Raw genomic sequence first — 17,031 nt, 5'->3', positions numbered from 1 at the left:
TCGCTCCGCCCCCCCCCACCCGAGCGTGTCCCCGCGAGTTTCCCCCAGGCTCGGGAGAGCTGCGATCGGAGAGCTCCAGCTGTGGCCAATATCTCCCCGCAGAGTGGCCTCTCCCGCCCTCGTGGGAAAGGCGGCTGACGCGGGCTGCTCCCACGGTGTCATCACGCCGGGCGTGCGCTCTCCAGCCTGCGTGTGGGTAGGTCTTAGGAGAGAGCTCGCCAGGGGTGGAACTGGCGGTGGTGAGGCCGGCCGGCGGCTGCCCTCCAGCGGCTCCTCTGAGCTCCCTGGCCGCGCCGCGCCGCGCCGCGCAGAGCTGCAGGTCGCCCCTTGTGGCTACCCAGAAAAGATCTGGGGCTGGAGTCAGGTCTAGATGGACAGTGGTCTTGGGCGGGGGCGTAGGATGGTGAGGGAGTGAATAAAGCGCTAAGGTAAACCTGGGCGAGGACAAGCAGGTGGCAGGCCTGGAGTCCCCCAGTGACAGTGGGTGAACAGGGGGCGATGAGAGTCCTTAACCAGGTCGTTAACATCTGAAGTCTCGTTTCCCAGTCCCCAACTTCTCCAAGTTGCTTCCTCAAGGCCTCCCTTCTCCAACACATTGAAAACTCTCTAAAGGTGGAAAATTCTGCTGGGCTGGTAATAGGAAGTACCTGCACAGAGAGGGTACTCAGGAGATATTCGACGGAAAGTGCTGGGAGACTTCCAGAAGGGCAAACTTCCAGAGACAGAAAAGACTGGGTGCTGTTTACCCCCCCCCCCCCATTTCCAGGAACGGCAAGTTTTGGGGCAGTGCAGCGGATAGTGGATTAAGACCTGGCTGGGACCAACTTTGAGGCTGTGAGATCGAAGTGAACTGTGGGCTCTCCGGGGCTCTGTTTTTGCCTCCAGAAATTTGCACTTGTCTCCCCTATCCCTGGGTTTCTGGTACACTTCCTTCACCTTTCAGGTTGGACACGCCAAGAGAAAAACCCTCAAGCTGCTCTAGATGGATCATACCCTCCTCCGGTGTTCCCTTCCAGCCTTATACTTATCCGTTTCTTGCATTTACTGCTCAGCAGTAGAAAAGGCTGTTCTTTTGCAAAATGCCCTCTTTCAGATGCTCAGGTTCTTGGAGCAGAGAGGGCGGGGCTGAGGGGAGATCTTCAGTTCATCATTGCATACTCATGGCATACAGTAAATATTTAATGAACAGACGACAGATTTATGACATAAAATCCACAAAACTCTGCCCAAATGGATGTGAAGGGGGAGAGGGAAGGAGGAATCTTGGGAGACTTTAGAAATTATTTTGACCTAATGAGTTGGGTGAATGATAAGTCCATTGGCCAGAATAAGGGCTGCCAGAGGAGGGATAGGTTGGGGGAAGAGGGCCGATAATACAGTGGAGAAGGCAGGGTTGAGGTCTTCATGGTGGCGCTCCCCAGGCACAGCAGGGGAACTTCTGGGGCGCAAGGAACAGCATGTCACAGCTAAAGCATAACTGAAATGTTACCTCTTATTTTTCTGGCTGGCGAATACATATTTCTTCAAAACTTGAGATGCTTTCTTTTTTTTTAAATCTCCATTTCCACTCCTTCTTATGTTCTTGAGCAAAGAAAGCCTTTTACCATGTCCCCTTAAAAAGTTCAGGAACACAAATGCCCTCAGCCTCCCCAAAGCTAGGAACCCCACCAATGGCAGCATCTCGTGATTAGGACTCACTAGAGAGGTCTCCATCTCTAACGTGGGTGGAGCATCTGTTTTTCCTTTTGGGTGTAAAGGTAAAAACACAGGGTGGGCTCTGGCACTGAGTCCCAAACTTGTCACTTCCTAGTTTTGTTACTGAACTCCAGGGGTTTACTGCTTGGGGTGTTCTGTTCAGGAATGAGATGTGGTCACAAAGCAGTTTTATTTCTTTGCAGCGAGTAAACGAGACAGAGGATTCATATCCAAAGCTCTTTCCCTGAAGGGAGGCTTAGCCCTTGTTTATATACTCGTACATTACTTGGTCAATTATATTTTGACTTTTTTCATTTGGCTACATTTATCCAGTAGAGTTCCTGCCCAGGTCATCCTGTTTACAGCTGCATTTACAAAATACTGTGCTACATTTTAACATTTAGCAAGAATAACATTTCATAATGTAATGGGGTGCAGAGCGGGGATCCCCTGAAAATAGCAGAGCTATCCCTCCACAACCCTCTGTTGAGGGAAGGGGGAAGTGGAAAATATGGCATTTAAAATACTTGGCATAACAGCGGCAAGTTACTAGCCATCCCTTCCCTGAAGGGAAGAGGACTGCTGCCCAGGGCCAAAGGTGTACGTGACTTTAAGAGCGTATAGTGACTCATGACTTAGCCAGGGGGGCTGGACTCCCACCCCCGATGTCCCTGTCTCACAGGGAACTCTCGCCCTGACTAAAGATGGCGGGTAAAAGACGGTAAAAGATATGGGGAATTGGCAAAAATGGCGGAGGCTAACACATCATAGGAGGGGCTGGATAGCAGGTCATGCAGGAAGTCTCAGGCCGAGCGTTTAAATGAGGGTGGGCTGAAAGGCTGTAGGAGGAGAGAGTCCCTCGTGAAAAGAAGAGGTCCGGAGTGCGTGAGAGAGACACGGGAGTGCACCGTGAGGTCTGGAGGGGGAGAAGTTCAGACTAGAGAAGCGGCAGAGCTGATGCAGCTGCAGGGGACCTGCCTAACCAAGCATGGATTCGTGGGAGGTGCTTGGAGCTGAACTGTGACCGAGAATGCAGAGTTGCGGACTTCTGCCTCTCTGAAGAACATACAGAGAAGCCCCTCTCTTGGGACTGTGCCCCCTGGACTCCACCATGATCCAGTGTAACATGGCACATGTTTCCCTGAACCATTACACAGAGGCTGAGAACAGTGTGCTCCAGATCCCGGAAGGAGAGAGCTGCTGCAAGAGGATGGCAGCTCTGAAACCCACAAGTCCACATTCCAGAGGACTTGTGCAGCCGGTTTAAGGACAGATAAGGATAGATAAGGATATGGGGACTTTCTGGGCATGGTTGTGGCTTGCGGCCTTTTCGGAAGCAAGGGAAGTGCTGAGTCTCACAGTACAGGGGGGCTCTGAGGAGTGCTCTCAGCGCCCCCCACCCCGAGGTTGGAACCCTGTTAATAAAAACCTGTTTCCTTCAACACTAATTCTTGGGTCATATGTCAAGGTGCCACATGGCTGAGCCCTGGTTTGCTGTTATAATAATCACATTTAGAACTTCCCAGATCTTGAGACCCTGTCCTATCTAACAGTTTGTGACCTTGGACAGGTGATTGGTCTCTCCGTGAGGCAGTTTTCTTATATTTAAAGTGAAGATTAATAGTGGCTCCTCCCTCACAGCGGTGTTTTAGGAATAAATCACTTTATTAAAGTGTATATGCTTTTGCATGAGTGCCTGGCATAAAATAAAATGCTAAGTATATACTTGCCATTAATATTCCTCAGCCATTTCTCCTTGTCTGGCATTCATTCATTCATTCATTCATTCAACAAATATTTATTGAGCCTCTATGTGCTGGATGCTAGACACACAAAGTAGAATACAGATGTTGCCTCTGGCCTCAGAGAGGACACGCTTCAGGCAGGGCAGGGCAGCGTGTGAGCAAGGGCAAGCCTGCTGTGGGCTCCGATAAAGCTGGGACAGAAGAGAGCAGGTGCGAGTGCTCACGTCTCTCTAGGAGGAGGGGCTGTGTTGAAAAAGCTCCAAAGAGGAAGTTGCTCTTTTTAAACAAAAAAAACTGAAGCATATTGAAACTTTTAAGAATTCATTTGAGCGAAACTCAATTGGAATTGGGTAGCACCAAACCAGAGGCTGTTAGGAGAGCTTCCCTGTCAGAAGCCCAGGGAAGGACTCTGAGAGACAAAAGGCAGAAACAAGGCAATTATTGACTGACTATAGCATAACGACAGTTGGCTGTTTGTGATTGGTCATCCTTGGCATTTTGATTTCCTAACCTTGAGGCACTTACTGGCTTAGATTTGGGTTTGTTTACATAAGCCTCCACAACATTAGAGCTACCTCAGTCTAATGGCTTCCGTTAATGAATTTAATAATTCCCCACATCAGTCATCTTCTCCTACATGATTGATTGACTAAAAATTTGGTGTTTGTGCTACTCTCGGTTACCATCCGGGTTCAGTTGCTCTTGTCTCATTGTGAAACTAATAGGTTATGACGGCAGATCCGTGGAAGAATTGTTTTTGCTGTTCATCTCATTATTTATCTTGTTTCTGTTTCTCTGCAGCTCACCGACGCCATCTGATGTCCTGCTGGCTGGCGGCTGTGGACACTAAACAGCTAACCATTATCTTAAGTTATCTTTCTTGCTGACACATTGTGTAAGAGATAAAATGAGCTTATCTGACTGTTGGTAAATGTAGGTAAAATAAATGTATTATATTTAATGCCTGTTTTAATTAAAACAACAAATTTGAACTAGCTTGTATTTACTGAAGATAATCCTAGATCATGTGAACATGAAAAACACTTGGGTTCTATATTTCTGACAGTATACTTGATTTGTATAAATGCTTGTTTGTCTTTAAGCTTATTAAATATTTTTACAAATTAATTTTAGGAAAACCATCCCACGATAGAAAAATATAACATATCTGTAACATCCATATGTAGACATACATAGACACACAGACAGCTGCAGAGATCTTAGGCTTTCATTTTAAAATTTTAGCCATGAGACAGATACAATAATGCAAAATTCATTAGTTATAAAGGAGTGGTTGGATCGAAATTCTGCATCTGGCAGATGGAATAAGTTAAGGTTACCTGCTCAGACAGCTAAAGCTTTTATTATTTTTTTTGTGGAAAAACCTTTTAAGATTTTTCATTCATCTAATTTCCAAATAACTTTTTTTTTCTCTGATAAGAATGCTCTCCCTGAAATTTGCATTTCAAGGATGGCTTTGGGTTCCTCGAGAAAACCAGGCAGAACATTTACATCTCAGAGGTCCAGAGAAAGGATGTTCAGTTTCTCTGAGAAGGGCTTTTTCCCTAAATCCAGCTATTTTACAACACCTGCAAGACTTTTCCGATGAGTAGGGGAGGTTTTAAGATTGGTATAAAGGACAGGTGGGCTCTGAATTGTTTCTAGAGATGCATTTCTGTTCCCATAAAGACTCAGTCTGTAAAACATACAGTTCCTTATAATCCCTCAGGGGATTTCTTGCAACCTGAATAATATCTAGGCACGGACCGACCAGCCAACTCCATCATTCTCTGTACAGCAGGGAGAAGGTCTTCAACTGAGATGGAAGTCCAAAGGTACCTGTGTTCTAGATTCAGAGCTGTGTGTCTTTGGAGTGTTTCAGTAAATCCTTCCACCATGGCTTCAGAATATTTTTCTTTTCCTTTGGGTACCTAGTTCATTTTAGCTAAGGAGAAAGGCCTTAGTCCCTATCAGGCTCTGAATATCAGCTTCCAATCTGGCCAACTTCAGATCACAGAGCTACTTTCAAACATCCTTTCAAATATCTTGTCAGATTGTAGCGGAGACAAACACCGAATGTTCCCAGCAGTACTGAGCAACCCCACGGACCCAGAAGGGTCCTCAAAGAGGGTGCAGGAAATGCTACCCACCCAAGATCCAGAGCCGCTCCCCAAGATAACCAAAGGAAAGAAAGATTTGGCCAGGGCTCCTAGGTCTCCTGAGAGCTGGCAACGGCAGTAGGGCCCTAGCTGCGCATGGAGCGCGGCCCACGGTCCTGCCCAGCCGGAGCAAGCCATCGATGGCGTGCAACGCACAATTCTGTGTCACCGTATGTTTGGGGCCCCTCAACCGGATGGTTGCCAAGCCAGTTTCTGAGGACGTAAAATGAGACACACAAGAAGGCAATAGTTGTCCCTGGGGGGGGCGGGAGCGGGGGGGGGAGGATCAATCACCAATGTTTTTTCCTGCCCACCTGAATTTGGAAAGGAAGGGACACCGGGAAATTCTACCTTCCTCCCTTGACCCGGCAGCGCAGGTAGGGTCCTGAGCAAGGACAGGTGACTTTGGCAAGAATTCCCACCCTTTGCTGGCTTCTGCAGGTTTGCCCAGGCTGCCGGCGGCAGGCTCCGGAGCGAGTGAGGTGTCCCAGAGGGTCTCATCCTGGTCCTCAGAAACCGTACAGATGGAAAAATAAGTTTCCCTCTATCCTCTGTAGTGAGCGCCTGGCCCAGACCCCTTTCTCGCTAGGGCGCCTCGGAAATGGACGAGGTTATCTAAGACGGTTAACAGTGAGTGCTCTGCTGCAAGTCAAGATTGTCTTGGGTAAGGTTAACCTACTTGCTCAACCTTAAAACAAAATGTTATTCACCTGAGGCCTCACACTGGCTCCTGGTCCAGGCTATAAGTCAGACCCAGTCCATTCCCAGATCTGGCCCAGTTTTCCATTCAGAACCAGTCCACTTCCAGCCAGTTTCTTGACCCAGTCTGGAAAGAGAGATGCTCACATAAAGTCTGGAAGCTCCTAACGCTGCAACTGTGGGGCTAGGATCCAGGGCCTGAGTCGTACTTGCGTGCCATCGCCAGAAGCAGCGAGAAAGCGGGGTACTGCAGAAGCTTCACAGGGACCTGTGTTGGGCTGCTCGTTGTTCCTGGGGGCCGGCGCAGGTCTCCTTCAGCTCCCTGGTCTGACGCCAGGGCAGCTGAAAGACAGGCTGCGGCATACGCAAAGTGTTTACAGTTTATCTGAGCAAAAATTGAGCCAAATCTGACAGCGCCAAACCTGAAGTGGTTGGGAGCGCTGTGCTGATAGGAGCCAGAGGAAAGGCTTTTATAGAGAAAGTGTGAAAACAAATGCGGGAATGATGGATGGATTGGCTATAGCATCAAGCCTAGTTGGCTGTTTGTGATTGGTTGTCCTCAGCATTTGGCTTCCGTAACCTTGAGGCGTTTACAGGCGTCCATTTGGGTTTGCTCACGTACAGCCACCTCAGTCGAATACCCTCCTTGTTTAATGAATTTTAAGTCTTGAGCTAAAGTTTATGCCCCCTCCCGCCCATTTTCCAATTTTTGCAGACTAGAGGGTTGAGATAGCCATCAAATCTTTTATAACAAATCTTTTTTATTTCTCATTGTAGGTCATCACCTAGTGGGTGACCTGCAAAGGTCCCTTCTCTTAGCTATAGCAAGGTGTCCTCGTGGCAGATCTACTTAGTTTCTCACCTGGGGTCTTCTGCTGGTCCCTGCCCCTCCCTGCCCCACAGCTGCTGGTAGAGCCCCCGTTCTTTCAGCTGTCCGCCCTCCCAGGTTCTCAGCGCAGTGAGGCTAATGCAATAGGGCTGGCTTCTGAGCTGCGGCCAGTGAAACTATTAAACCCTGTTGCCGAATATTGAAATTTTGTTTCCAAAGCTCCCAGTTGATTCAGGGAGGCAGAAGAAAGGGCACTTCCTTGCTTTCCAAGAAAGAGATGGATGTGGTATAAACTCTCCTCTTTCTCACTGGGCTTTATTGTCTGGGTGGGAATGTGGGTAAGTGCTGAAGCCACGTAGGCACCATGAAACCAGCCATCCGGAGGATGAGGGCAAAATGTTAGAGCTGGTTTGCTCACCTGGGTCCTTGATACTCAGCTGAGCTCCTGATTAATTCAACCCTGCTGCCTAACTCCCAGCTTCTGGCTGGGCCAGATAATCTATCCTGATCACACCTCGCCTGCAGTTTAGGAAGTTGTTATTGGCGCCTAGCATGATCTGTACTGCTAATTTTGGTGATGTTGCTGAGACGGATCACTCTTGATGAGAATGCATTTTTACCTGCACATGAGGCCATAAGTGATAATGCATTTGAAATAGTACTTGGCACATGTTCAGGCTTAAAAAGACTTTTGGGATGAAAGGCTCACCCTATGACCATTTGTGATATTGTTTCAATTGGAATCTCTTTTTGTGTTAGAAGCAAACTTTAAATGAATTTCTGGAACAATCCATTTATAAATTGGGACAACCTATGGCCTTACACCTTTGACCTTACAACTAGGTCCTTTTTTCCTTCTTCTTATTTTGGTGTTTGGTAATATGCAGACCTACATCCTAAGAATGTGTTTTGTGGTTAATGACTATTCTACTAAAAAGTTGCAGTGACCCTTTTTCAAAAATTGCCATGCTTCTTAATCCTTAATTTGCGTTGGTGCCTCTCAAATCAAGTGAGAATAACCTTCTTTGCTTCTTGGCTCCTGCTCCTCACTACTTCAAATGATACAGAGATATAGTTCCCAGGTGAAACCAAGCTCTCTGGTTCCGCTGTGAAAGGGGTCCAGGGTCGTACCGTCAATACCCGCCAGCCAAAGACCGCCAAGAACACAGGTGTTCAGCTTGGGAGGAACAAGTTGGATTATCGCCTGCTGCAGCCAGGGAGAAGGTGCGCCCTGGGAGGTATGCAGCAGCTCAGGGAGGGCGGCAGAAAGTACTTACAAGAGAACTTGGGCTTCTGCTAGGTGATTTGGGGCGCGGCTGTGCTCTGGGTTGGGTGCTGTCAGGAAGAGGGGACTTTATTGCTGGGTGTTTGAGGACATCTTACCTAGGAGGAGACTAGACTAACGTGGAAGCTGTGATTGGCAAAGAAGCAGCTCACTGGCTGGGAGAGGGACTGTTTTGTGTTGTGCGGTTTGGACAGTATTGATGTTTTATCTGTGTAATCACATTCAGATATGATTACAGCGTGGGTCACTCAGCGGCCCCGCCTTATATTCTGTGATACTATTTACGGTCAACAGAATGGCCAGGCTCAGCTGCGAAGGCCTGGCCAGCTCCTAGATGGCAGAGGCTGCTTTTTTTCTTCTTTTCTTTCCTCAATATTTAAGGTTTATTAAGTGTTCATGCTGCTAGGTGCTGTGCTAAGCACTTCACATATTTGAATTGAGTGATCCCCACAACCTTATGAGGCGGCATTGTGACCGTTCTTATGTAACAGGTGCAGGAAGTGGGACCTGCGTGGCTAACCAACTTACCCAAGGTTCCGGGGATGAGTTCAGGCTGCCACCAGAGCCCACGATGCCCTTAACCACTTCTCTCCACGAAAACATAATCCTGTGCTCGGGCAGTAAGGCTCAAGGCAAGGTCATTTTAAAAATAGCAAGGGCGTCAACATGCCTGCTGTCCAGCTTGAAGGAGAAGCCAATCACGAGTCTGCAACAAATTCTAGCAGAACATCTACATGACAAAGCCACTTCACATTATGTTGTAGAAAGATATCTGTGGACGTGGAAAGCCTGTTAACAAAATAGAAACCACAAAAAAGCATTGCAAAACAGAATTTGGATTCCCGCTCCCCTGAGGAGCTTTCTAAACCTGCCGTGCAGGTCCAGCGAGACCCAATATGAATGGTGCAGCTCTGGCAGCTGCGCGCCCAAGAGTTAGAACCTGTACTGTACAGGCTCAGCCTCGTGTTTTCAGGGCTCCGCCAAGGCAGGTACTAGGCAGGCTTTTCTGTTCTACGGACCAGTCCAAAAATAACTTTTGGTTCCCAACCTGCTTAGTTACGATTAAATGTTCAAAGCTAAGGCTTACTTCGTGTAACAGAATCAAATAATAATAGCAGCTATTTATGAAGTGGCTCCGTGCCAGGCTTTCGATTCATCATTTTATTTAATCCCATAGACCATGCTCTGAGGTAGGTATTATTATCTCCACTTAAAAACAAGAAAACTAAGGCTCGGGGACATAAAGGGACCTGTCCAAGGTGGCACATCAGGGAGCATGTCTTCCTCTCTGAGCCCAGTTCCCATGTCCTCCTCCTTTCTCAGTTTACTTGTTAACATCCCAACAAGTTTTACAAGCTTTGAAAAAAGCATGGAAAAAGTCTAAAGAGGTTTCAAATGTCTCTCTTAATGCTGCTGTGTAATCTACGCTCTCTGCACCTGTGACGTATCAAATTAGCGCTAGCACAGAGAATATCATTTCCGTGACAAAAGTATGCTGAACTTACACTCCTAGAATCAGTTCAGGCTTTATGGTGTTGAGGGTCATATCAACTACAGTAGTCACATTAAAAGTCTCCTTACAGGTAGAATTCCAGAGAAACATATAGAAAATGGTTTTATAGAAGGAACAAAATAGTAAATCATTAAAAATTGACTTAAACAATAATGTGTGTCTTCAAATGCCAAAGACTCTTTAAAGGTTCATTGAAATTTGATGTAAGAATTTTAAATGGAGCATTGCCTGTCTTATTACCTTTAAATTTGCTTTACTCAAGAGTCAGATGATGTTTCTGAGTAAAATAACTGTATCCCTTGCTAATTTCACATAAAAATCACTTTGCATTATAACTACTAAAACTACTTCTGTTAATTGTATATTTGAATTATTGGTGAACCTTGACTGGGGAACGAAATTCATATAAACTGTACATTTTGCTGTGAACCTTATTCTGAAATTTATCATTTTCTAGATCATTTAAGTGTTCACATTTCAGTCAGTGGACCTTAAAAAGTGTTCTTTGGGCTTATCCTGTTTGAAAAATGGTTTTTTTGGTCCCTGTAATTAATTTCTCCCAGGAGTCATGGCTGTATGTACACATCCTCTTTACTCAAATTAATAGTGATGAGATGCCATGTTGGTGTTTTTAAAACAGAATCTCATGAAGAGAATGCCATGTGAATATGTGATTAATGGGTCATGAAAAAAATGCGCTCAATCACCAAATTAAAAAACGTTGGCCAACATCATCCTTTATCTCTGCCTGTATTGCATGTAGTACAATCTAGACTAAAAAATGGCAAATTCGAGCTCAGAAGTAACTGAAAATGATTTTCGTATTCCATTTTTCAGAGACTAATAATTTACTGCAAATATATTATAAAAACACTCAAACTACTATGAATACTTAGCAACACCTAGGATTCAACCCCTCAGCCTTTTCTGTCTGTGTACAGCATATTCCCCAATGAGAATGACCATTTACAATGACAATTCTGGGGTATTGTCATGTTGGATTCTCGGCGTCGCTGTTGTGTGGATTGTAAGGTAGTGATTGTACTGAATCAGCCTGGCAAGATTTGCTATATTCCTTATTCTGATGGCAGATCTCTCCTTCTGGCTATAGGTTGGGCACATAGTCCAGGCCCGACCCAATTAAATATCTTACACCCGCCCCCCCACCAAGATGACAGTGTAGAAAGGCAGTCATCTCGGTGGGGAGCAGGGCCAAACAGAACCGTTCCCTGCTCTTGCTACTTGGTCATGGGGGAAAAGTCAGTTTAGTGGACAGGGAACAGCTAAGCTGGGGCTGGGGTAACATCTTCCCATGCTATGGAGGAGTTATTGTGTTGAAAGGAAGAAAAGAATTAGAGAGGAAATGAGCATGTGCAAAGATTTAGAAGATGTGAACAAAGCCTGCTTTTCCTGAAGTCTAGACATCAGAGGCAGCTTTAGGAGTTGCCTAATGCCCAGTATAGCCTTTTTGACCACAGTTCACAATGGAAAAATGTTGTTAAGGGTATCACATCAGCTCATTGTGTTTCCCAAATCATTTTGCAGGATTGTGGCTTATCTAAGTCACCTGTCTTATAAACATCTTTGGGTCTTCTCACTAAGCTTGATGGATTAAATGTGGTATCTTTATAGTTTACTGTATTGAATCTTTTCTACCATTTTTTTTCCTTGTTTATATCCCAAAGGAAAAAATACAAATAATACTGGATTCATTTTATAAACAGAAAGCTTCTAGATTCCCTATAAAGACAGTGTCTCTGACCAAATAGATTTGTGCTATCAAACTTGCCTTTTTTGGAAATATTTTAAAATTTTCATCCAACACTGTTTAAAAAAAACAGTTTTTAGAATTATAATAAACTGATGTTGTAAAATTGCACTTGGGACAAGTCATGCATTTTTTTACTCATTGTTTAAACTGTGTCATTTCAACTAGACCTAAATATTAATTCACTTTTACTAGCTTACTAACATTTTCCAAGTGATTTAAAAATGAGAACTGGTTATTTTGCAGATTGGTCTCTTACAGACCTGAGACCAATAGATCTTCCAAAAGGAGCATGAAAACAGCAAACTGTATAGTGCTGTGATTTTTAAGTTCTTTCATAAGCGAGGATGATAAAGTTTATGGGATGAGATAGATATATATATATATAAAATACGTAATTGCGTACTTTTCCAACTTATATAATTTAAGCTTTATTCTGTAGGTATCACTGAATATCCATCCACATCAGTGCTGTTTATACTAGATTTTAAGCTCCCAGAGACAGAAAATGTGGCTGAGTTATCTAGTTATTCGGGAAGGCAAATGAAGGTGTTGGGTTTTAACAAAAATTTAGTGGAAGAAATCAAAGCATAATAAATCTAAAATCCAACATCACTCTTTCCTCCTAATCATCATTTCTTTAGCCTTGAGAACACTTTAATCCTTGAATCTCATTTTCCATATACAAATTGAAGGTAGCTCTGTTACCTTCATTACTAGCAATCATCAGCCTCTTAAAGACTTTATAGACATGGTAGTAAAGGACTAGGATTATAATTTGGAGATAAATGGCCAGATCCTACTGGGAACCAAGCTGTTTCTGCGGAAGTTATGTTAGTTGGTATGTTATAAATTTCAGTAAATGACTGCCCTGCCTACTGACAATTTCATTTAGCAAGCAATATGTCAGCGTTTTAATCTCAACAGTTTAGTGGTATATATGTCTTACCAATATGTAGGAGTCCCCAAAATGATTTGACTCTTTAGACTCTATCTGAATTGCCTTTGAGCATTGAAACAAGCAATACAACCTTGGAGAAAAATATACTTGTGTCTCTTCTTTCAATCCAATAACCTTTTCATATTCTTCAGAGAGGTGCATCATGTCTTTCATTAATATATTTTTTTTTTTTTACCAAGACCTCCGATGACCCTGTCGCTATACCTGGTGACAATTTGATTTTCAGTCTTGCTCTTCTTGGCCCTTGCTCAGCATTTGATTCAGTTGATGACTCTTGCATTCCTAAAACACTCCCTTTGCTTCTGCTTCACCATACTTTTCCATTCTTCCTCCAAGCTCTCTAGTAGTCTTTTCTGTTTCCTTTGTCTGCTCCCCTTTCTTTATCTGTTGATGTTCCCCAGGGTTTTCTTCTACACCTTTTCTTCCTACCCTGCACCAGAAATTATTTTCAATTTCTTTCTTCTATAAACTTTTTTTTTGTTATAATTAATATATCCAGTTGGTAAAAAAAAAAAAAAATCTAAAGGCAAAAAGAGCGACGAGCGAAGAGTCTACTTTGCTCTCTACCCTAGCCATACGATTTCTCTCTTTAGGGGAACCTCTGTTATGGATTTCTTATGTGTCTTCATAGATTCATTCTATACACATACAGGTATACACAAGGCACTATATGATACTATATGCATTATTATTGTGTGCCATGTTTTGTCGTTGCTGGAGATTGAATGTTTGTGTTCCTCCATAATTTATATATTGAAAACCTAATGTCCAAGGTGATAGTAGTAGGAGGTGGGGCCTTTGTGAGCTGATTAGATCACAAGGGCAGAGCCCTCATGAACGGGATTAGTGCCTTTATGAAGGAGACCCACAGAGATCCCTTGCCCTCTTTCCACCATGTGAGGGTACAGTGAGAAGCCTCTGCCCCAAAAGAAGGCCCTCGCCTGACCATATTGGTGTCCTGATCTCTGACTCGCAGCTTCCAGAACAGTGAGAAACAAGTTGCTGTTGTTTTTAAGCTACTCAATGTATGGCGTTTTGTTCTAGCAGTCTTAATGGACTAAGGCAGTTGTTGAATAATATATCACGTATCTTGCTCCGTGTATGAACATAGAGAGCTGCATCATTTATTTTCATGGATATAGACTCTCCCTCCATATGGATGGATCATAATTGGTTTAACCAGCCCTCTTGTATCAGTTAGAATTTAATGCAGAAAGTAGAAATTCACTCTATTTCTGGCATAAAGAGGTTTAATAAAGGGGTTTAGATGACAATGAGGTGATTGAAAGGGACCAAAGAGTGAAAGTCATGGGGCCACCACTGGACTGTTGATGGCAAAGTCACACAACCTTAGCCATGACCTGGAAATTCAGGAGCTGCTGTTATTGTAGCCACAATGTGTCACTGTCGTCTCATACGCATGAAGCTGGAGAGAGATGCCTAGGAGATGGAGGCTGGCAACCACACGCACTCGTGCCTGTCTGTCTGCAGCCTGCTCAGGATCACAGGCATGGATGGCCCTTGTCTCACGTTCAGCTTGGGCACTTCCAGCCTGTACTCACTGTCTTGTCTTATAAGAGTAACTAATGGCAGAGCCTAAGTGGAATAGAAAAGGGAGTAGAAATGGATACCAAGGACTGATGGACCAACACCCCTTTGGCTCTTCAGCATGAACACCCAGCCTTCCACCAGTCCTTCAAGTGCAATACCATGGTCATGCCTTATGTAAAGGAATTATACCTTATGCAAGTGAAAATATATTCACCCTTCCCGCAGAAAAGAGAGAACCAATTGTGTCAGTTGCAGAATCCATGTCTGGGTGATTTTAATACTCTTTGTAATTAGTCACCGTTGAATTTTTACACCCTATAACCCAAGGACTAAATGATAAAAATAAGCACATTTTACACATCATGGAATAAAATAATAGAAAGGAGGAGGCAGAAAGGGGGTTTGGTTAATACATAAAATGGCAAAGGTAAATATATGTACCCATTATATTCGTCAATTTGAAAACTAATCATGAGGCTGTACTTGGTGTTTACAAAGTTCTTTCTTCATTTAGTATTTCATGGTCCTTTTGCCTTTGAATGCTATTCCAGCTGGTGAGGATTATTTATATGGTGGGATGTTATGAGCCAGTATGGTGATGAAGGTATCACTGCCATGAAAACTAAACAGGTTAGATATTTAGCCCCAGGTCTCCCTCTTGGTGCAAAATACTGTTTTAGTCACAGTTACATGCAGAAAGTAAGCAAAAAAAAAACCAAAACAACAAAACACTCTAGGTATTTCAAGTAGAAAGGGATTTACTACAGCAAATTAGATGCTTGAAAGCTCTTTGGAAGGAACTCAGGAGCTGAATTCAGGGGGTTAATGTTTTAAGATTTTACTTATTTATTTATTTGTAGAGAGAGGGGAAGGGAAGAAAAAAGAGAGGGGAACAGCGATGTGAGAGAGAGACATCAATAAGTTGCCTCTCGTGTGAACCCCGACTGGGAGCTGAACCCAGAACCCAGGCATGTGCTGTGACCAGGAATTGAACTCGCAACATTCGATTTGCTTTGTGGCATGACACCCAACCAACTGAGACACAGTGGTCAGGGCTACGAGGGCTAATGGTTTCAAGGTCTTACCATAATTGCTGGGATCACAGTGTCAGGAAGCTGCTACCGCTACAGTCACGGCAACGGAGCCTCTTGCGGGCGGAGCTAGGAGACTAACCCCAGCGGGCCAGCGGCTGCTAATGCTCGTGTCTGCTTCGCTTTCCTTTCCAGACTCCAAAACATCAGAGACATGTTCTATTTTTATTTTAAATTGTCTAGATATAGTTCATTGATGAAACCTAAATCATGTCGCAAAGCCTAGAGGGTATACTTAACACCCTGAAATTGCATGTGAAGTTGTATATGAATTTTCCTTTTTCTGAAGCAAAGATCCATAGGGTCCATTAAATTATCAAAGGAACATTAAGATCCATTGCTCGATGCAGCGCCGCATCATCCAGTTAGGATTCTGTTGTTTTCTGTAGCTCCATTACTCCCAAATGTCCGGTCAGATCTTTCTCTTGACCCCCAGAGTCAGGCGTACTGAACATCAGACTCTTACCAGCCTAAAACAGATAGTCTCAGGCTCCTTATACCGCTAGGAAACCACTGCAGATTCATTGGTGTTAGCAAAGGAATTGATATCTCTTGGTCTTTTCTAGCCTAGAAGTGAGGCAGGATTCTATACCTAGGAGGATGTAAGGGTACCCCAGTGGAGGGAGGTAGTAGGCAGAGGCAGCAGGAAGAGGCTGAGTATCTGGTCAACCTGGTGTTCCAAAGGGACACAGTACAGTGACCAACTAGGTGATTATCGCTCCATAGTCATAGAACCGAGGAGCAGTACTTCTCAAAATGTAAGGTACATAGGAATCAGCTGGGGATCTTGTTGAAATGCAGATTCTGATTCTGCAGGTTGGCAGTGGATGCCCTGGTTCTGCATTTCTAACGAGTTTATAAATGTGGCTGACAATATAGGTTCAAGGATCACATTTGGAGTAGTACCAACAGACAGCTACTTAGTGAAAAGTAAAACTTGTATCTTGGACACAAGACGCTGTGCCTCCCCTCTGTGTTGTAGAGGAGAGAGATGGAAGTTGGGGTCAGACCATCTGGGTGCAAATTTGAGTCTGCCACTTATTTTGTGATCTCGGTCTTGGAGGCCCATTTCTCTTATTTGTAAAAGAGGAACAAAAATGCATACCAGATAGGATGTTTATGAGGATCAAGCATATATTGTATGTGTGACATTTGGTAAGGGCTCAATAAATGTTAGTTAACACTGAACCAGCCACATTTGCTAGCATTCCAAGACGACTTGGAAGCTCCAGCTACACACCACCAAAGTATCTAGAAGAAAAATTTATCAGCCTTCCAGATGCCTGTCGACATGATGCCAAGCATCCAAATATTTGGACTGCATTCAAAACATATTTGACAAGCATCTTTCTCCCTTTCAGATGGGTATTTTGGCCTCAAGAAGGCAGAGTGAGGGGGTTTTATGTAGAAAGATGTTATCTATCTAACTTCACTGGCTCTTTTGTATACTTTGGAGCAGCCTACAGACACATTGGAAACGGGAATGCATGCAACATGGATAATCTCAATTTTCAGAAAGCCTTTGATACTGTTCCATCTAATGGGCTGCTTAAACCCAAGACAGCAGGGATTCTTGAAGGAACCCTGGGAAAAAGAAGAAACTGGCTAGAGAACAAAACAAAAAGTTTAGAATGAGACAGGATGGAAAATAGATAGAAGATGGGGTTACATTCAGAGAGCAGGGAGGAAGTCCAGATGTTGCCACTGCAACTGTGACATAGGTTAGTGTGCACGC

This window comes from Pteronotus mesoamericanus, unplaced genomic scaffold (genome assembly GCF_021234165.1).
Source record: "Pteronotus mesoamericanus isolate MK-2021 breed Mesoamerican mustached bat unplaced genomic scaffold, CSHL_Meso_final contig_65, whole genome shotgun sequence".
In the NCBI taxonomy this organism is placed as follows: domain Eukaryota; kingdom Metazoa; phylum Chordata; class Mammalia; order Chiroptera; family Mormoopidae; genus Pteronotus; species Pteronotus mesoamericanus.
This window is presented reverse-complemented; position numbering follows the sequence as displayed.